At 38.0% G+C, this 23,070-nt stretch overlaps 1 long non-coding RNA gene across 2 annotated transcripts in view; it reads right to left on the bottom strand.

Annotated features, from left to right (window-relative positions):
• Window positions 1–2,474: 2,474 nt before the first annotated feature.
• LOC131402560 (uncharacterized) overlaps window positions 2,475–23,070 on the bottom strand; it is a 37,268-nt gene continuing 16,672 nt past the window's right edge. For both annotated transcript variants that reach the window (XR_009218771.1, XR_009218770.1), the window contains one exon: window positions 2,475–2,779. This is a non-coding gene — a long non-coding RNA (uncharacterized LOC131402560). The remainder of the gene's footprint in view (window positions 2,780–23,070) is intronic.

A 23,070-nucleotide genomic window follows, 5' to 3' on the forward strand; every position in this document is an offset into this window, starting at 1 on the left:
GGATGAAAGCCTCAGTGACAGCACACAAAGGAGAATTCACGGAAAGAACCCTAGGAAATGCCATGTGCACGCTCAGACAAAGGGGAAGGGAAAGTGCCTCCTCAAAGGATGTCTACGTGTTGCAGGTGCGTTCTAGGCATCACAATTAACGAGCGTTTTACTGTAACAGCAAATGCTGTAAACATCAATAGTTTTAAAGGAAGCTTAACGCTTAACGCTGAGTTTTTCTCATGTCCTCTTGGCATATTTATCGTTTTAGTACATTTAAGAGTATGAGTGACTTAAACATTTGTGTATAAAAGAATAACGTGGCCCCTAGAAGTAATATTTTTCAGAGATTCAATTTTTATAAGCATTTAAGTTTTGTTTATTTGTTTACTCATGGTGTCAGTATGGTGTAAAAATGTTTGAATTTCATGAAGCAGAAATTTACAATATAATAAGAAAGAACAGACATAGAATATCCAACTTGCAATTTTGTCACAAAGATTTATCAAACATAGAGTCATGCATTTCTCTGAAAGATGTTCAGTAAACCAAGGAAAATTTTGACATGAAGAAACACTGATCAAGGATTGGTGTTTGGGAATCAGAGATGCAGGCAAAGAACATGACATCTAGAATTAGAATCATCTAGATCTGAATTCTAATCCACCACCTACACGCTGTGCAACCCTAGTCTAGGTATTTAAACTCTCTCAGCTCTAAAATGAAGATTATGATACCTATATGGATTGTTGTAATGATTAAATAAAAATAAACATGAAGTCCTGAGCTACTATTAATTAATGGCTATCATTAGTATTTATATATGATTGACCTGTATCATCCCTCCTAATTATCTAACTGTTCTGTGGAGAAAACTGTGTGAAAATATTTTATTCCTCCAGGAAATGAACTCTCTGCCTTTCTGAAAAGGCCACTGTGAAATTCATCAAGCAGCCACAGAGCTTGTCAGGGCGTGTGCTAACCACTTCTTATCCCAGCCCCCTCAGATGGCTGTTTACTTTCTGCTGTCATTTATTGTACTCTAATATATCAAAGGTCTTTGGCCCATCTATTTCCTTTTTCTTTCCCAGACTATCTGGCCACAGCAGTAATCAAACCTAGCCAGTGAGTGAGTAATGAACAGAAATGTCACATATGCAGCAGGACTCTATACACAAGCAATCTCCTTATTCTCTGTCAAAATCCTGCGCCACTGTGGACTGCATGTGTTCCCAGAGGGACAGAGCAATGCCTCTGGTCCTAAGTGCTGTGCCTCTGGCTCCTGTATCATGCCTGCAATTGTTTTATTAGAAGTGTCCTCCAATTGATGTTCGCCTTACTCTATTTATTATCACCCAGAAGCCAAGAGTTTATCCATTCAAGAATGAGGGAATACTTTTATGGGTCTCTAATACAGTTTATATCTAGTTTGTAGCTTTTCTCTGAAAATTTCATAACTCAACTGAATATAGTCTGTGACTAACACCTATGACTTGCATAATGCTTTTGACTTTTCAATATGTTTTCACATGAATTTCATTTGATCCTCAGAACCATCCTGCAAATTAGACTGGACAGGTACTATAATACGACCAGAGAATGTGATTCAAACTTAAATTGACTTACTCAAGGCCACAAAGTGAGTTAAAGTCTGACTTGGGTCTCCTCTGCCAGTGACTGTCTTTTCTAACACATTATTATTATAAATTTTCTTAATAAAATAGTATCTGATCAATAATGGACCGAGATATTTCATAACGTGCCTCGAACATTTGGTATGTTGTGAGTTTTGTTGTATAGATAGTTTCTAATAATTTGACTTTCTTTGTAATCTCAAATTGTATGTAAAGGTGGTAACAAATGGGTTGCAGCAGACAAATGTTAATTTTGATTGTTGTTATGAGAACTATATATCGTTGAAAACAATTGTAATGAATCACATAACCTTACGTCATGTGATATTGTGATTTTTTAATAGAGATATGTATTTAGTCTTCATCCCCATTTCTGGTACAGAGCTCCTAAAACCCTCGGAATTTCCTAAGTGATAAAAGCAATAAAAGTGTCTTGATATTTATAATAAGCCCCTTTCAACCACACCTGAGTTTGGTCTGTCAAATGTTAATGAGGTGACTTTTGGACTGCACCTAAAGATGGAGGCTGGTTGCTAGGGGAACCAACCATGTGATTAGAGGGTTGGAACTGTCAGTCCCACCCCCAGACTTCCGGAGAGGGGAGAGGGGCTGGAGATTGAGTTCAATCACTAATGGCCAGTGATTTAATCAACCATGCCTATGTAATAAAGCCTCCATAAAAACCAAAAGGAGGGGGTTCCGAGAGCTTCCAGGTTGGTGACCACGTGACTGTTTGGCAAGAGTGAAGAGTGTGGAAGCTCCACGTCCTTTCCCCATACCGTGGTCTATGCACCTCTGCCATCTGGTTGTTATAAACTAATAGTCTAATAAGTAAATGTTTCTCTGAGTTCTGTGAGCATTCTAGTGAAGTAATCAAACCCAAGGAGCGGTCACTGGAACCTCCGATCTATAGCCAGTCCGTCAGAAGCACAGGTGACAACCTGGACTTGCAGTTGGCATCTGAAAGGGGCGGGGTGCAGTCTTGTATCACTGAACCCTTAACCTGTGGGATCTGACACCATCTCCAGGTAGATAGTGTCAGAATTGAGTTGAAGTATATGACACCCAGCTGGTGTCCAAGAATTGCTTAGTGGTGTGGAAACCCTCCACACACATTGTAATTGGAGTCAGAATTTTGCATCTACACATTTTAATAGCTGTAAAAAAAAAACAAAAAAAATCTTTCACAATCATTATTGTTTCATTTGGAAAATCATCATAATATTATGAGGAAGGGAAAGCAAGTATTGTTCCCATGATGTGTGTTCAGTAAATCTATGTTGAATGAATGATTGTGAATGAGTGAACTCTTACCCCATGTTTGATGAGGGGGCTGACTGTTATGTAATGGACCTATTTCATCTTGAGACCAATTTTTTTGACTTGGTGTGAAAGATTCTTTTTACTACCCCATGCTTAAACACAGTCAAAATCTAACTCAGGCATTTAACACTGATTTTATTTTAATGACACTGTGCAAGGCTTTGCACAGAGAGAAAGATGTAGGTCTGGTTTTTGTCACCTAAGAACTTATATTCTAACTAGAGTGCATTGAGGCAGGCATATGAGTGCAAAAAACACAGAGGCATAAAAAATATTTAAAACAATGAATTTTTGAGATATATGGATGCCCAGTGGTTCTCTTTAGGGCTAGAAGTAAATATTTTCATATGGAATTCTGAAAAGTTAGAAGACTGATTGTCTATGAATATCCATCAATAGTTAACACAGAAAAGAAGTTGTGGGAAAACTATGGTCTGACCTGGCAGAGGGCAGCTGGCAGATCTCTATGTAATTTGGGAAGAGTTTGAAAGAGGTAAAAACTTGGAGCTACTCAAATAAAACTAGAGAAGTTAGAAGGGAAAAAGTGGAAGAAGCCAGAGTAGGAATAAACTGCTGTGATACTTCTAAAAGAATGGGGTAAGGAGCTTGGTTGACCTTCTCCCCAGAAAAATATCAATTCCACTGGTGAAAATTATAAAAAACAATCACTTAAAGTCTCTGGAAATTGTCACAAGAGTATATAGAAAATGCATAAAAATTCATTCAACAAAAGCTACTCAATATTGGTAAGAACACTGAGAGTCTGTGGAATTTGAGCCAACCTCATTTCATTACCTACCTCCACTCTCCAGCTCCACATTATAAAAGCTCTACCCTAGGGATGGGCAGCCAAGAAGACAGGGCTCCCTCTCCCCCAGATCCTAGGGTCTATGATATCATCCCAGGAGCGGCAACTGCTGGCATTTCTCATCCCTCCCTCAACTCCTCCCTCCCCCAGCCCCCACAGAACCTCTATTCCAAGCAGGTGTGGTAAAGGAGACCCTGGTCCCTCTTCCCCCATCTCATCCCCACTCTGCCCCAGGCGGAGGAGGTGGTGGATACTGGGGCCCATCACCTCTGCCCCAGCACCTGTTAGAGTGGAGATTCAATGCCCAGAAAGGCAAGCCAGGAAGACCAAGAGCTACCACACACACACACTCCGGTGCCTATAGTGGATTACAGATGTCACTTTGGGAAAAGCAGATTTCTGCCCCCAGCTCCGGTATGGTAGCACAGGAATTCTGTCCAGGGAGAAAGGCAGGTCATAAGGGTGAAGAGGTTCTCAGCCCTGCCTGAGGAGAATAACGTTATTTGTAACAGGAAATAGAGAACTCTAAGTGTCAGAAAGACTTTCTGCGTGCACCAGGCTGCACCCACTCAGGGGCAAACACAGCAGGATGTGGGGCAAGCTTGACAGCATTCCCAAATGATACACAGACCCATCAACACAGGGCGAAAGTCTGAATGGCAACAGAGGCTGACAAGTTTGAATTTTACTGGAACCCTCTCATCCTGGAAAACCGTCATGGTTAAAGAAATCCCCCACTCCTTGTGTTCTGGAAATAAGTTACTGCAAAGGAACACCCTTTCCCATATGACTTAGATAAGACTCACATATGTCCCCCTCATTGACCTATGACAAGACCAGACCAAATTCCCATTCTTTGCCTCTTAAATATTTGCTGAACTGCTTGTCCCCACTGATCAATCTGAACAAAGTACTTGTTAACCAAACTTTGGTTAAGTTTCTCTCCTTCCTGCAGACCCCTGAACTTTGACCTACCCTCATTCTGAGCCAGCATACAACTTCTCCTAAACAGCCCCTCCTGAAAATAGGCTGACATCAAGATAAAATATTCGTTGATCCGCTATCCCATCACTCCACCCTTTCATTCCCCTTACCCACATCAAGTTCTTTCTAGCCTTGTTTACTCCTCCCTGTAAAAGAAAAACTCCTTTTGCCTAATGCTTGTTGCTAAAGTTGTTGCATCCTCCCTGTTACAATAGTCCCTTTCCTCCACTTTGCAATAATCTCTTCAATAAAGTCTCTCCTTACCTAAATCTGGATACCTTTATGGTGGTGCTTAAACACAACTTCTGACTAAACACGGAGTGAACAATACTCTGATCCAGGGTTGACACCTAAGAAGCCAGGATTTAAAATAATATCACAGTCATCCTGGAAGTCTGGAAGATTGTGTGACGCCCAGGCTGTGCTTTCCTGTGAGAAATCAGAGACTAAAGCTCAGAGAAATCAGAGAATAGTACCAGGCTGAAGAGGGGACAGAAAAGACATAGAAACTCCCTGAACTGATATAGCAGCCTTCAAGCACACATGTATACCAACAGTAAAGGATAAAAATCTAACTAAATAAGGAAGCTTAAGCAAAACTTTAATCAGTTAATTGTTATGCCAAACCAGAGGGTTCTCCTAGGTAGCTCGGATAAGAGAAAAACAAAAAGCAAAAGAATAGTCTTAGCAGGGATGTCAGAGGTTGCACATGGCAAGGGAAAAAGACATTACAGAATTTAGGTCAAGTCACTCAGCATATAAACAAATGACCAAGCAAAAGCAATAACTCCTTGGGAAGGTCAGTATCCAGAATTACTGTAATATACTATCTGAAATGTCTAGTTTTCAATAAAATCTGACAAGATATGCAAGGAAACAGGAAAGTGTGACCCATACTCAGGGGAAAAAAAGCAGGCAATAGAAATTGCCTTTGAAGAAGTCCAGATGGTAGACTTAGCAGACAAAGATTTTAAATGACCTATTATAAATATATAGAGAGAGTTTAGGGAAACCATGCTTAAAGAATGAAAAAGATATATAATGATAATGTATCATCATATAGAGAATATCAATGAAGAGACAAAAATTATTTTAAAAAACAAAAAAATTCTGGAGTTGAAAAGTACAGTAACTGAAATGAAAACTATTAAAGGGGCTCAAAAGCAGATTTGAACTGGTGGAAGAAACAACAAACTTGAAGAGAGATCAATAGAGATTATACAATCTGAAGAACAGAGAGTAAAAACAATGAAGAAAAATTAACACAGCTTCAGAGACATGTGGGATACAATTAAATACACTAACATATATCTAATGGGAATACCAAAAAAAAAAAAAGAGGAGAGAAAGAAAGGGACAGAAATAAAATTTGAAGAAATAATGGCTGAAAACTTCCCTAATTTGATGGAAAACGTTGCTTTACACATTCAAAAAAACGAAATTAATTCCAACTGGATAAATTCAAAGAGATCCATGGTTGAAGTGTTGAAAGATAAAGAGAAAATCTGGAAAGCAACAAGAGGAAAATGACTCATCTCGTACAAAGGAATCCCAATAAGGTTAATATCTGGCTTCTCATCAGAAACAGTGGAGAACCGAAGGCAATAGGATCACATTTTCAAAGTGCAGGAAGTGTCAACCAAGAATCTTATATCCAGTAAAATTATCATTAAAAAATGAGGGTGAAATAAAGGTATTCCCAAGTAAACAAAAACTGAGAGAATCTGTTTCTAGGACATCTTCTTTACAAGAAATACTAAATGAAGTTCTTCAAGCTGAAAGAAATTGGCACAAGACAGTAATTTGAATCAACACACATTAAAAAAAAAATGTGTCAGTAAAGGTAATTATGTAGGTAATTACAAAAGACAATGTAATTGTATATTTCTTCACCTTTGTCCTTTAGACTAATTTAAGAAGTCTCATAAATCGATGCATATAAAATTGAATAGACTTTTAAACATGTCGTTCGAAGAATAACGTCCCCTTTCCCAAGATGTCCACATCATGATCCCTAAAACCTGTGAATATGTTACCTGACCTGGAGAAAGGGATTTTGCAAGTGTGATTAAGATGAAGGATTTGGAGACAGGAAGATTATCCTGGATTATCCAATGGGCCCAGCCTAATTATATGAGCCCTTAAAAGTAGAGACCCTTTCCCAGTTGAGGTCCATTAGAAGGAATGTGGAAAGAAAGTCTAAGGAATGCGATGTAAAAAAAAAAAAAAAAATGCGAAAGTCTAAGAAGAAAATATTTACTTCTAGCCCTAAAGAGAACCACTGGGCATTCATATATCTCAAAAATTCATTGTTTTAAATATTTTTTATGCCTCTGTATGCTAAGGCTGCTTTCAAAGATGGAGGAAGGGAACCATGAGAAAATGTGGGCATTCTCTAGGATCTGGAAAAGGCAAGGCAACTTATTCTGACCTAAAGCCTACAGAAAGGAACACTGCCCTGCCTATGGCTTGATTTTAGATCAATGAGACATGTCTCAAACTTCTTACATAAAGAACTGTGAGATAAAAATTTATTTTGTTTTAAGCCACTAAGTTCATGGTAATAAGTTATGACAGCAACAGATAACCATTACAAGTGGTGAAATCTAGCTAGTAATTTTTAAACTACCCGAAAAGAAAAGACTCAGGTAGAACTCAGTTAGACTGAGTGAAACTAGACTCAGCTTCATTCATGTATTCTTTCAAACATCCAAAGAAAATTCATATAAGTCCTTCTCAAACTCTTCCAAAAAATCAAGTAAAGGCAACACTTCGCAATTCATTCTATGAGCCAGTATTACCCTGATACCAAAATGAGACAAAAATATCACAAGAAAATGTAACTACAGACCAATATCTCTTATGAATACAGATGGAAAAGTCCTCAAGAAAATACTAGCAAACCAAATTCTGCAACATATAAAAATTATATTATACACTATGACCAAGTGCGACTTGTCAGGAATGCAAGGGTGGTTCAACATAAAATCATTCACATTAATAGGAAAAAGGGAAAAGCCACATGATCATGTCAATTGAAGTAGAAAGAACATTTGACAAAATCCAACACCTTTTCATGATACACACACTCAACAAACTAAGAATAGAAGAGAACTTCTTCAATCTAAAAAAGGGCATCTATATGAAACTCACAGTTAACATCATACTTAATGGTGAAAGTCTCAATACTTTTTCCCTAAGGTCAGGAACAAAACCAAGTTGTCTGCTCTTGCTACTTCTATTAAAAATTGTCCTGTAAGTTTTAGAAAGAGAAATTAAGCAAGAAAAATAAATAAAGCTCATCCATATTGGACTGGAAGAATTACAGCTACCTCTGTTTTCAAATTATATATATATTCTAAAGAGTCCATTAAAAAACTACTAGAGAGGACGTCAGGAACATGGTGGAGTCAGCTGTTCCCTGTGTCTCTCCCCTTTGAACTACAACTAAAAGGACATTCATCAACCATTGGAGGATACCCACACAGCACACCAGGGTGCCTGAGAGACCCAAGCAGCTGTACATCTGAAGGTGGATGGACTATCCCCCCAGGAGGTGATGAAGATAGGTGAGCACCCTCTGGACTCCAGGCAGCCCAGTGCACGTGTGTGACTACTTTCCTGGCTGGAGCAATCATAGCACTGCTGTGGCCCCAAGGGTGGGAGCATGCCTCAGCATGACTGTGGAAACAGGTGATGGCAGCCCTGGGCCCCCCATGTGATCACTTCCTCATGTAGAGGGGGAGCCCTCAGGGCCATGCAGTCCACAGAGAGCAGCACAGGCTTGCACCCAGTGGGGAAGCCCCACCCACCAAGCACAAAGACCAGTGCTACCAGGAGCAGAGGGCGGCTGAGCTGCTACTGAGGAGAACAAGCTCCCAGTTGCCATGAACACCCCTAGTATTGCTGCAGTTCCAAAGGGGGGAAAAGTGTCTCAGCAGGATTGTGAGAACAAGTGGCAATGGCCCTGAGCCCAGTGTGATCACTCGTTCATCTAGTGAGAAAAACCACAACCCCACCATGGTCCCAGGGAGGGGCTTCGGCTCGGTCCCAGAGGGGAGGTCCCACCCACGAAGCACAATGGTTGGTGCCACCTAGGTGTAGAGGGTGGCTGAGATCCCAGTCCGGGTGAACAAACTCCCAGCTGCCGTGAACACCCATGGTACTGCTGCAGCCCCAAAGGGGGAAGCGTGTCTCGATGTGACTGTTGGAGCTGGCGGCAGTAGCCCTGAGCCCCCATGTGATCACTCTCTCATCTGGTGGAAGAATCTACAATCCCACCTGGTCCCAGGGAGTGGCCTTGGCTCAGTCGTGGAGGGGAAGTCTCGCCCACCAAGCACAATGGCTGGTGTGACCTAGGAGCAGAGGGCGAGGGAGGCTGAGATCCCAATCTGGGCAAACAAGCTCCCAGCTGCTGTGAACACCCATAGTACCGCTGTGGCCCTGAAGCAGGGAGCACAGCTCTGTGAGTCTATGGGAGCAAGCGGCAGAAGCCCTGAGCCCCCCATGTGACTACTTCTCCATTTGGTGGGAGATCCCACAGGGCCACTGTGATCCCAAGGAGTGACCCAGGCTCAGACAGCCACACCTGACAGGGATCGCAGCAGTGGGCTCAGACTACACAGCTCCTGCACCCCCTCAAGTGGCAGCAGGTGGAACCTGCATCCAGAAACTATCACTATGCATCAGCACAAATCCACTCCATCAAATGGTTTAAAGAAATATATCAATACTCCTGACCAGAAGGAAAAAGACAAACACCCAGAAATCCCACCCTGAGGGCATGGAAATCTATGATCTAAATGACAAAGAATTCAAGACAGCCATCCTAAGATAACTCAACGAGCTACAAGACAATTCTGAAAGACAGTTCAATGAAATCAGGAACCAAATTACTGAAGAGAGGGAATTCTTCACAAAAGAGATTAAAACTATAGAGAAAAACCAAACAGAACTGTTAGAGATGAAAAACAAAATGGATGAGATAAAGAAAAGTCTGGAGTCCTTAAACAATGGGGCTGATAATATGGAGGACAGAATTAGCAATCTGGAGGCTAGGAAGACAGAAATGCTTCAGATGGAGGAGGAGAGAACATAGACTAAAAAGAAATGAAGACATTCTCCAAGAAATATTTGACTCAATTAGGAAATGCAACATAAGGATTATAGGTATTCGAGAGGGAGAAGAGAGGGAAAAAGGAGCAGAGAGCTTGTTCAAAGAAATAACAACTGAGAACTTCCCAAACCTGGAGACGGAGCTGGAATTACACGTAAAAGAAGCCAACAGGACTCCTAAGTACACCAATGTAAAAAGACCTTCTCCAAGACATATGTTAGTAAAGCTGGCAAAAGTCAACAATAAAGAAAAAATATTAAGGGCAGCAAGGCAGAAGAGAATAACCTATAAAGGAAGCCCTATGAGGCTTTCAGCAGATTTTTCAACAGAAAGCTTGCAGGCGAGGAGAAAGTGGAATGATATATTCAAAATTTTGAAAGACAAAAACTTTCAGCCAAGAATACTATATCCAGTGAAAATATCCTTCAGATATGATGGAGAAATAAAAACTTTGCCAGATAAACAAAAGCTGAGGGAGTTCATTGCCACAAGACCCGCCCCACCCCACAAGTTTGATCAAGAAAGCCCTCGTACCTGAAAAGAAAAGAAGAAAGGGTTTACAAAGCCTTGAGCAAGCAGATAAATAGGCAGACAAAATCCAAAATTGCAACTCTCTATCAGAACAGATTAGCAAACACTTAATTATAACTCTAAAGATAAAGGAAAACAAAACATCAAAAATAAATATTATCACTTCATTTTAACCACAAATTCACAACACATAATGGAATAAGTTGTGACAACAACAACTTAGAAAGGGAAGAGGAAAGGGACGAAACCTACTTAGACTAAGGAAACAAGAGGCTATCAGGGAATAGACTATCTCATCTACGAGATCTTTTACACAAACTGTATGGTAACCACTAAACAAAAAATCAGAACAAAGACACAAATGATAAATAAAGAGAAAACCATCATAGACAGCCACCAAACTCAATTAGCAGTCCAAAATTCATGGGATGAGAAACAAGGAAAATACATAACAACTGAAAAACAAGAGATAAAATGGCAGCATTAAGCCCTCATATATCAATAATCACTCTAAATGTAAATGGATTGAATTCCCCTATCAAAAGACACAGTGGCTGGATGGATTGAAAAACCAGACCCAACAATTTGCTGCCTCCAGGAAACACATCTCAGCTCTAAAGACAAATACAGGCTCAGAGTAAAGGAATGGAAGATGATACTCCAAGCTAATGGCAAACAAAAGAAAGCAGGTGTGGCCATACTTATAACAGACAAAGTAGACTTCAAGATAAAAAAGGTAATGAGAGACAAAGAAGGGAAGTATATAATGATAAAAGGAACACTCCACCAAGAAGACATAACACTTGTAAATATATATGCACCCAACACAGGAACACCAAAGTACACAAAGCAGCTATTAACAAACCTAAAAGTAAATATCAACAACAACACAATAATAGTAGCGGACCTTAACACCCACATACATCAATGTATAGATCATCCAGATGGAAAGTCAATAAGGAAATAGTGGACTTAAATGAAAAACTAAACCAGATGGACTTAACAGATATATATAGAGCACTCCATCCAAAAAGAACAGATTACATATTCTTCTCAAGCACATGGAACATTCTCAAGGATAGACCATATCTTGGGAAACAAGTCAAACCTCTATAAATTTAAGAAGATTGAAATCATAACAGGCATCTTTCCTGACCATAATGCTATGAAACTATAAATCAACTATAAGAAAAAAGCTGGGAAAGTGACAGAGATGTGGAGACTAAACAACATGCTACTGAACAACCAATGGATCATTGAAGAAATTAAAGGAGAAATCAAAGAATATCTGGTGACAAATGAAAATGAAAATACACCATACCAATTCATATGGAATGCAGCAAAAGTGGTCCTGAGAGGGAAATTCATAGCAATACAGGCCCACCTTAGCAAACAAGAAAAATCCCAAAAAAGCAATCCCCAACTACACCTAACAGAATTAGGAAAAGAAGAACAAACAAAGCCCATAGTCAGCAGAAGGAGGGAAATAATAAAAATTAGAGCAGAAATAAACAAAATTGAAACCAAAAAAAACAGGAGAAAGGATCAATGAAACTAAGAGCTGGTTCTTTGAGAAGATAAACAAAATTGACAAACCCTTAGCTAGACTCACCAAGAAAAAAAGAGAGAAGGCTCAAATAAATAAAATTAGAAATGAAAGAGAAGAAATCACAATCACCACAGAAATACAAAGGATTATAAGAGAATACTATGAAAAACTATAGAAAAACTATATTCCAACAAAGTGGACAATCTAGAAGAAATGGATAAATTCTTAGACTCATATAGCCTCCCAAAACTGAATCAAGAAGAGATAGAGAACCTGAATAGACCAATCGCAAGTAAAGAGATTGAAACAGTGATCAAAAATCTCCCAAAAAATAAAAGTCCAGGACCAGATGGCTTCTTTGGAGAATTTTACCAAGTATTCAAAGAAGATTTAATACCTATCCTTCTCAAACTATTCCAAAAAATAGAGGAAGATGGAACATTTCCTAACACATTCTACAAGGCCAACATCACCCTGATACCAAAGCCAGACAAGGACAATACACAGAAGGCAAATTACAGGCCAATACCACTGATGAACATAGATGCAAAAATACTCCACAAAATATTGGCAAACCGAATACAGCAATACATTAGAAAGATCATACACCACGATCAAGTGGGATTTGTACCAGGGACACAGGGATGGTTCAACATCTGCAAATCAATCAATGTGATATACCACATTAACAAAATGAGGAATAAAAACCACATGATCATCTCAATAGATGCAAAAAAAGCATTTGAAAAGATCCAACATCCATTTACGATACAAACTCTCAACAAAATGGGTATAGAAAGTACCTCAACATGATAAAGGCCATATGTGAAAAACCCACAGCCAACATCATACACAATGGGGAAAAACTGAAAGCCATCCCTCTGAGAACAGGAAAAAGATAAGAGTGCCCACTCTCGCCACTGTTATTCAACATAGTGTTGGAAGTTCTGGCCAGAGCAATTAGGCAAGAAAAAGGAATAAAAGGAATCCAAATAGGCGATGAAGAAGTGAAACTCTCACTGTTTGCAGATGACATGATTTTATATAGAGAAAACCCTAAAGAATCCATTAGAAAACTATTAGAAATAATCAACAACTACAGCAAAGTCGCAGGGTACAAAATCAACTTACAAAAATCAGTTGCATTTCTATACTCTAATGATGAACTAACAGAAAGAGAACTCAAGAATACAATCCCATTTACAATCGCAACAAAAAGGATAAAATATCTAGGAATAAATTTAACCAAGGAGGTGAAAGACCTATACAATGAAAACTTTATAGTTTTATAAATAATTTTATAAAACTATTATATAAAATTATAAAATAGTTTTATAAATAATGTCTATAAAACTTTATAGTCATTATTGAAAGAAATCAATGGTGACATAAAGAAATGGAAAGATATTCCATGCACATGGATTGGAAGAATAAACATAGTTAAAATGTCCATACTACCTAAAGCAATCTACAGATTCAATGCAATCCTAATCAGAATCTCAATGACATTCTTCATAGAAATAGTACAAAGAATCCTAAAATTCGTATGGGGCAAGAAAAGACCCCGAATAGCTAAAGCAAATCTGAGAAAAAAGAACAAAGCTGGAGGCATCACAATCCCTGACTTCAAAACATACTACAAAGCGATAGTAATCAAAACAGCATGGTACTGGTACAAAAACAGACACACATATCAATGGAACAGAATTGAAACCCCAGAAATAAAATTCACATCTATGGCAGCTAATCTTTGACAAAATAGCAAAGAACGTACAATGGAGAAAAGAAATTCTCTTCAATAAATGATGCTGGGAAAACTGGACAGCCACTTGCAAAAGAATGAAAGTAGACCGTCTGCTTTCGCCATACACAAAAATTAACTCAAAATGGATCAAAGACCTGAAAGTGAGACCTGAAACTATAAAACTCTTGGAAGAAACTGTAGGCAGTACACTATTCATCATTGGTCATAAAGGGATCTTCTTGAATTCCGCGTCTACTCGGACAAGGGAAACAAAAGAAAAAATAAAACAAGTGGGACTTCATCAGACTAAAGAGCTTCTGCAAGGCAAACAAAACCAGAATCAAAATGAAAAGACAACATACCAACTGGGAGAAAATATTTGCAAACCATATATCCGATAAGGGGTTAATCTCCATAATATGTAAAGAACTCACACATCTGAACAACAAAAAAACAAATAACCTGATCAAAAAATAGGCAGAGGATATGAACAGACATTTTTCCAAGGAAGATATACAGATGGCCAATAGGCATATGAAAAGATGTTCAACATCACTAATCATCAGGAAAATGCAAACTACACTAAGACATCACCTTACACCCATGAGAATGGCTATAATCATCAAGACAAAAAATAACAAATGTTGGAGAGCATGTGGAAAAAAGGGAACCCTCATTCACTGCTGGTGGGAATGCAAAGTGGTGCGGCCTCTATGGAAAACAGTATGGAGATTCATCAAAAAATTAAAAAGAGAAATACCTTATGATCCAGCTATCCCACGTCTGAGTATTTATCCAAAAAACTTGAAATCAACAATCCAAAAAGACTTATGCACCCCTATGTTCATTGCAGCATTATAGCCAAGACGTGGATGCACCCCAAGTGTCCCTTGAGTAATGACTGAATAAAGAAGATGTGGTATATATATATACCATGGAATACTACTCAGCCATAAAAAAAGACAAAATCATCCCATTTGCAACAACATGGATGGACCTAGAGGGTATTATGTTAAGTGAAATAAGCCAGACAGAGAAAGACAAACACTGTATGACCTGTCACATATGTGGAATATGATAACACACGGACAGAGAGAACAGTTTGGTGGTTACCAGGGGAAAAGGAGTTGGCGGGTGGGCACAAAGGGTGAAGGGGTGCCTTTATATGGTGACTGACAAATAATAATGTGCAACTGGAATCTCACAATGTTATAAACTATTATGACATCAACAAAAAATTAAAAAAAAAATAAAGTAGGCTTTAAAAAAAAAGTCACAACAACAAAAAAACTACTAGAACTATTGAACAAATTCATCAAGATTGCAGGATACAAGATCAATATACAAAATTTAATTGTATTTCTCTACACTAACAAAGAGCATTCCTAAAATAAAATTTAAGTAAACAATTCATTTAAAATAGCAACAAAAAAGAATAAAATATTTAGGTATAAATCTAACAAAATAAGTACAAAACCTGTATACTGAAAACTACAAAACATTGGTGAGAAAAATTAAGAATATCTAAATAAATGGAAAGACATCCCATGTTTATGGATGAGAAAACTTGTTATTGTTATGATGGCCATACTCCCCAAATTAATCTACTGATTCAAAGCAATCCCTATTAAAATCCCAGCTGATGTCTTTGCAAATTTATTTGGAAAAGAAAAGGACCCAGTACAGACAAAACAATACAGAAAAATAATCATAAAGTTGAAAGACTTAGACTTTCCAATATCAGAACTTATGGCAAAGCTACATTAATCAATACAGTGTGGTCTGGGCATAAAGACGGATGTATAGATCTGGAATAGAATTGAGTCCAGAAATAAACCCTTGAATTTATCATCAATTAATTTTTGAAATGGGTATGAAGACAATTCAATGGGGAAAGAATAGTCTTTTCAACAAATGGTACTGGAACAACATGATAGTCACATGCAAAAGAGTGAAATTGAACCTATTAAAATTAATAAAGGGAAACTTCATTTAAAATGGAATCAGGAAGCCCTGTAGGGGGAGTTCTCACACACACACCTTCCATTGCAGCTTACTTTACAATTTGGGGCAGGAAGTGCAACCACTTTACTACTCCAGAAGGAAGAGGGAAGATTTTCTCCCTGCCCAGGAACAGCCCAGCCAATGAGAAGCCATCACCACCCTGAACTCTTACCTTCCTTCAATGAACTTTCATTTAGAACAGCCCCTCCCACCTCCCACCTTTAATCTATAAAGGCAAGCTCTCCTGCTTTGTTCTCTGGACTTGCTTATGGTTCACCATAGTTTGCATTTCCTGAACTGCAATTCCTCTGCTATTCCTGAATAAACTCTTTTTGCTGGTAAAATAACTTGCTAACTTATTTTAAAGTTGACAGACCTCTACCTCACACCATATACAAAGTTACTCCAACTGGATCATAGACCTCAATGCAAAAGAAAGCAAAATCTAAAAACTCTCAGAAGAAGACACTAGAGTAAATCTTCATGAGCTTGGGTCAAGCAAGCTTTCTTAGATATAACACCTGAAGCACAGATGGCAAAAATAGATAAATAAAACCACATCAAAATTAAAATCTAAACTTCTTTGCTGCAAATGATACCATCAAGAAATAAAAAGATATCCCACAGAATGGGAGAAAATATTTGCAAATCATATATCTGATAAGAGACTTACATACAGAATATATAAAGTTTATACAATTCAATAATAAAAAGACAAATAATACAATTAAAAATGGGTAAAGAATTTGAATAGACATCTAAAAAAGTATACAAATGGCTAACACACATATGAAAAGATCATAAATGTTATTAATGGTCAGAGAAATACAAATCAAAACCACAATGAGATATTACTTCATGCTGACTAGGATGGATGTAATATAAAAGACTGACAATAACAAATGTTGATGAGGAAGTGGAGAAATTGAAACCCTCATGCATTGCTGGGTGAGAATGTAAAATGGTACCCCTACTGCGGAAAACAGTTGGTGGTTTCTTAAAAAGTTAACCATAGAGTTACCAAATGACCCAGCTATTCCACTCCTAGATGTATACCCAAGAGAAATGAAGACATATGTCCACCCAAAAACCTGTTCATGAATTTTCACAATAGCGTTATTCATAACAGCCAAAGTCTGAAAACAACCCAAATGTCCATCATGATGAATAGATTAAAAAAAGATGTTATATACACGTAATGGAATATTATTCAATGATAAGAAGCAATGAAAGACTGACACATGTTACAACATGGATGAACCTTGAAAACATTAGGCTAAGTGAAAGAAGTCAATCACAAAAGACCAAACATTGTATGACTCCACATATATGAAATGTTCAGAATATGCAAATCTGAGGAGACAAAAGAGTAGTGGTTGCTTAGGGCTTGAGGTATGGGCAGCATAAAAAATTAATTACTAAGGGAGTTTCTTTTAGGGGAGACAAAAATATTTTAAAATTAGTTGTGGTTTAGTCAGAATCCTGTGATTAAAAAACAGTGAGGGGGCCGGCCTGGTGGTGTCGTGGTTAAGTTCGCGCACTCCGCTGTGACGGCCTGGGGTGTGCGGGTTCAGATCCCGGGCATGCACTTACACACTGCTCAGCAAGCCATGCTGCAGCGGCGTCCCACATACAAAATAGAGGAAGATGGGCACAGATGCTAGCTCAGGACAAATCTTCCTCAATAAAAAGAGGAAGATTGGCAACAGATGTTAGCTCAGGGCTAATCTTCCTCACCAAAAAGAAAAGAAAAAAAAAACACATTTAATTACACACTTTACACGGGTGAATTGGATAGTATACAAATTACATCTCAAAGCTATTTTTAAACGGAATAAGCTGCTGCTTCCAGAACTGGTTAAGGATCTTTGAGTAAAAGAGAGAGAGATCAACTCTGTCTAAACTAAGCAAAAAAAAATGTTGGAAAAAATTGGGGCATTTTACTGAAACGAAGAATAGAATGCATAACCAAGGCTTCACTGAGCAACCACAGCACCCCTGAACTCGTTTATGGACTCCACCTACGTTCATGCACAGCATAACGACGTTTCAGTCAATGAGGGACATACACGATGGCGGTCCCATAAGATGAGTACCACATAGCCTAGGTGTGTAGTAGGCTACACCATCTAGGGTTGTGTAAGTACACTCTACGATGTTTGCACAACGAAATCGCCTAATGACGCACTTCTCAGAACATATCCCAGTTGTTAATTAGCACATGACTGTATTTAAAAGAGAAAACAACTTGTCTAGGACAGCGTTGTCTTGAGTTTGCTGTCATATGTAGCTGAACCTAGCTCTAAGTAAACATGCATTTTATTAAATGAAGAAAACTCACTTCTCTTTTTAGCTTGCTAAGGGTTTTATCAGGAATAATTGTTAAATTTTACAAAATGCTTCTTACATATGGTTTTCTTTATTACCTTAACTTAGTGAATTTCTTAACGACTGTATTCTTGTCAAATCTGAATCCGTTGTTTATTTCTTCTTACTCTTCCTCATTGCGAAGCTTCCTCCTATTATTTCTATGATACCCTTGTTATGAGTTTATTTTCCTGGAACTTTATCTACCGGAATTTTTTGAGTCCTGCAATAAGGTCCAATCTTCCAGAGAGGATTTTCATTCGCCTCTGTCAACTAAAAAGCCAGGGCTACTTTACAATAAATTCTGAAGTTTGGGGTATTCAGCCATCCACTTTTTTTGAAATCCAGATCTATAGGCACATTAGGGACAGCTTACATTTAGATCTGCTTAGGGAAAAATATTCCCCCCTCCACCTACAACCAATGGTTGTAAATGGCATGTTTCACTGACGGTGTTAAAAAACAAAATTTAACCGAGTAAATTTGAAGCTCTAATTGGCTTTACTAAATGATTCATGGAACAAGCACTGTCCCATCTAGCAAGTAAAAGTGTGCTGCAAGGAGTTGTACAAAATGGAAGGTTTTTATAGGCAAAGGGAGGGTGAGGTAAGGAAGTTATTAGCAAAAGAAAAGAAAGGATTGTTTCAGGCCAGGACATCTTTTGAGAGGAAGGGAACAGTGGGAGTTTTATCACACAGATTACCTCACTAGTGCTGATCAGAAAATTTCAGATTGACTACTTAAAATCACATTCTTGGGAGATGTTTAAAACTGAAATTATATCTTGGTTTGCTGTCCTGGAGGCAAATTACTCCATTTTGGGCCTGTTATTTCTTTTCTAACAACAGCGTGAAATTTTTTATTTGTTTATTTATATATGAATATTTGTTTAGCTTTTCTATTTCATTAAGTTGACTTTATGCAGAAGTTTCCAATCTAATGGCTTATTGTGTTTGAGCCCTAGGCTTTGTCTTCTGTTCCTCGCAGAATAAAGACCCATTTGAAATGAAGCTCTGGGCGAACAGATATCGAGAGGCTTCTGTGTTCACTTACCCACCAGGATTTGTTCTGATCTCTTTTTGGTCTTCAGAATTTTCCACATTTTTTTGCCTTCTCCTCTGCTATGTTTGTAAAACGTGCTTTTAATGTTTATCCAACACCTTAAGAGATTTGTTCTTGCCCACTTTCTATTCATTTCCTAGACAATATAAATATTTTTCACTGGTTTTTGAACTTTATATAAAGCTCAACATTGTGATTGTAAGAATTCTGTTGCTGGTGGAGGTGTAGTTCATCCAGTTTCGTGGCTGTATAATAGTCCAATGTACAATTATATAAAAACATTTATTTTTTATATTGCACATGAATATTTTGATGTCGAGAGTTGTAGAGTATTTCAAAAAAAAGGTTGCTATGAAAAATTTTTTACACATATATCCTCCAGCATATGTGCATGCATTTCCTAAGTGGATATTCATAGGAGTTGAATTTTTAGATGTGTGTACATCTTCTGTGTTGGCAGATTGCTTACTGACGTGGATGTACCAATTTCTATTCCCACCAGCAGTGAATGAGAGTTTCTGTTGCTCCACATTTTCACCAGCATTTGATTGTGTCACAGATTTTTTAACGTTGCTAATTTGGGGGGTGTGTAATAATATCTCGTTATCGCTCTAACTGGCGTTCCCTGATTGGTAATGTGGTTGAGTATCTTTTCTTCCATTGTCTCCTCTGCTTTTTTTTCTTCTGTTAATTGCATGTTTCAGTATCTTGCCCATTTTTCTATTGGATTATCTGAGGTTTTTTTTTTCAACACAGGTTTTCTTTATCTCTTAAAACTCACTAGGAAGGACACAAACTAGGCTGGGTTGGAAAGTTTTCTTTTCCTCTAGATATGTATTAGCTGACACTTCTAGGAAATATGCACAAAGGGAAAAATAAGGAGCTATCTGAGGAGCACAAACAGGAAAATTCTCAAGGAAAAAGAAAATATTAAAATTACGATGTAAAGAAGATAGATGAAGAAGTGTTATCACGTATCTGGCAGCTCACATGGAAAGAAAAAAATAAAAGAAGAGGAGAGGAAATCATGATTAAGACTCCCCTAGAATTAAAAAAGGAAAAAGATGATGTAAGCCTACGGAATGAAAGTTTTCCTCACAAAACAAATAGGATAGATAAGGGAAAAAAAAATACAGTTTTTTAAGATCAGAAGCAAAGAGACAGCAAAAGAAATCAAAAGAAACAAATTATCTATAAAGGAACACAAATTGACTCTGGATACAAGATGACAATGGGGCGATATTCTCAAAGTGCTGAAGGAAAAAATATTTGAACCTAAAATTCTAACGTCCATTTAAACTTTCTTTAGATGCGAAAACAAGATAAAGTGGGTCTTCAGACACACTAGACCCAATTTAAAAATGGTTTTCACGAAAAAAGTCAAAAGAATCCAGGAGGAAATACTATGGAATCTCTTATCATGGTGATATAGTTATTCATATTAAGTAAATTTAAGAGGCATTCATCAATAAGGAGAACAAAAATATAGATCTTTAAAGCATAGATGCATATCTGTGACTATATGTTAAATACATTAGACTGGCTGCCCATGGTGGAGGGAGGGGTCGGTGTAAGAATGGGAATGCAGAATGAAGAGGAAAAAAATACACAAAAATAAATAAAACAAGAACCAAGTTGCGTACACTGTTGAGGCTGATGTGCCATGATTTGTGTACCTGCAGTCCCCCCCCCACCAAAAAACTGAAGCAAAAATGTTACAATAGAACCACAAACAGCAAACAAGGAGACTTTGAATTACACAGTTATAGTTAGAGAATTTGTCACATTATTTTCAGAAACAGATGAAGCTGAACCCAAAATAGGGAAAGACAGAAAAGACTTAACTAAATCAAGAATTATGAGTTAATAGATATAAACATGCATATAAACAATGCATGTTTTCCAAGCATTCAAAACCACCACAAAAATTTTGACTATATTGAAATTAACATTTCAGTTCAATAAAGAACGCCATATACAAAGTTAACCGTTCCAGACAGGAAATGGCATTTCGAATGTCTATGCCCAACAATTAATTAATATCAGGAACATAAAAGGTTCTGCTGGTAATATACAACAAACCGAAAATCTAACAGAAAAATGAGCAAAGGCCATAAATAGCCAACAAACAATAAAAGGAAATTCAAATGACTTAAAAACAGGAAAAGATGTACTCGGCCTCACAGATAATTAGAGAATAATTGAAACAATGGCATAGCACTTTCACCCTTAAGTTTGGCGAGAATATTATTGTTAAGTAATTCCAAAGATTATCAGATGTGGGAAAGCAGAATCCTTCATGCTCTGTTGAGAGGAGGCCAAACTGGTGAGCCATCTGAAGAGCACTGTGAAGCATTTCAGGGAAAGTATGTAGGCATGCGCACAATGAGTCAATAAGCCCCCCCTGAGTATATGAGTCAGAGAAACTATAAACAGATTCATTAGGGTACAGGTATGAGGCTGTTCCTCTCTGCACTGTTTAAGGTAAATGGGAGCTGAAGCAACTAAGGTGAACTTCACTTGGGAAACGGGAAAGTCAAAGATGATAGATATATAAAGTAGAAAATCATACAGGAGTCACAAGCAATGTAATACACACACACACGCGCACACACGCAGACAGACACCATTAGGGATATAATTCAAAATGCAGAACCGTAGCCTGCTCTCACCTGCTTCTGGTCTATCTCTCTCAATCCCCTCCTCTCAAAACTACTAGATCGGTTGGTCTAGAATTTCAGTTCTTGATTATTATGGGTTTTTTTTTTTTCTTTTTTTTAGAGTGGGGTTAATCACGAAAAAATTGTTCATCTTTTTTACTTACCTTTATTTTCCATATTTCCTTTGGATCTTGTGGCAAAAAGAGGTTGTATAGATCAAAGTTACAAATGATGAGATTCTGGACTAAGAAAGTGGTATTGTAAGGACTAAAACCCCTCTCTGGCTGGTCATGGAATTTCAGGGTCGCTGGAGTATCAGAAATGAAACATTTCAAAGGATTATCAGTTCAGCATTATTTGACGCCTGTTCTGCCCAAACTAGCACATCATGAGGAGCAGCACAGATTGCTACCCTACACAGAAAATGAACAGAGCCATTCTCATGACCACCCCCATTCTTAGGTAAAACTAATCTTGCCCCACCCAGTATTGCCATAAAATACCAGGACCGGCTGCTTCTCATAACCAATGCTTCTTAGCATAGAACTTTTTTTTTTTTTATTAATGTTTTAATGGTTTCTAACATTGTGAAATTTTGGGTTGTACATTTTTGTTTGTCCATCACCACATATATGACTCCCTTCACCCCTTGTGCCCACCCCCCACCTCCACTGCCCTCGTAACCACAGTCCAGTTTTCTCTGTCCATGTGTTGGTTTATATTCCACATGAGTGAGATCATGCAGTGTTTGTCTTTCTCTTTCTGCCTTATTTCACTTAACATAATACGCTCCAGGCCCATCCATGTTGTTGCAAATGGGACGATTTTGTCTTTTTTTATGGCTGAGTAGTATTCCATTGTATATATATACCACATTTTCTTAATCCAATAGTCAGTCGAGGGACACTTAGGTTGCTTCCACTTCTTGGCTATGGTGAATAATGCTGCAATGAACATAGGGGTGCATAAGCCTCTTTGGATTGTTGATTTCAGGTGCGTTGGATAGATTCCCAGTAGTGGGATGGCTGGATCATAGGGCATCTCTATTTTTAATTCTTTGAGGAATCTCCATACCGTTTTCCATAGAGGCTGCACCAATTTGCATTCCCACCAGCTGTGTATGAGGGTTCCTGTTTCTCCACATCCTCTCCAACATTTGTTGTTTTTTGTCTTGGTGATGATAGCCATTCTAACGGGCGTGAGGTGGTATCTTAGTGTTGTTTTGATTTGCATTTCCCTGATGATTAGTGATGTTGAGCATCTTTTCATGTGCCTGTTGGCCATCTGTATATCTTCCTTG

This window comes from Diceros bicornis, unplaced genomic scaffold (genome assembly GCF_020826845.1).
Source record: "Diceros bicornis minor isolate mBicDic1 unplaced genomic scaffold, mDicBic1.mat.cur scaffold_158_ctg1, whole genome shotgun sequence".
NCBI lineage: Eukaryota > Metazoa > Chordata > Mammalia > Perissodactyla > Rhinocerotidae > Diceros > Diceros bicornis.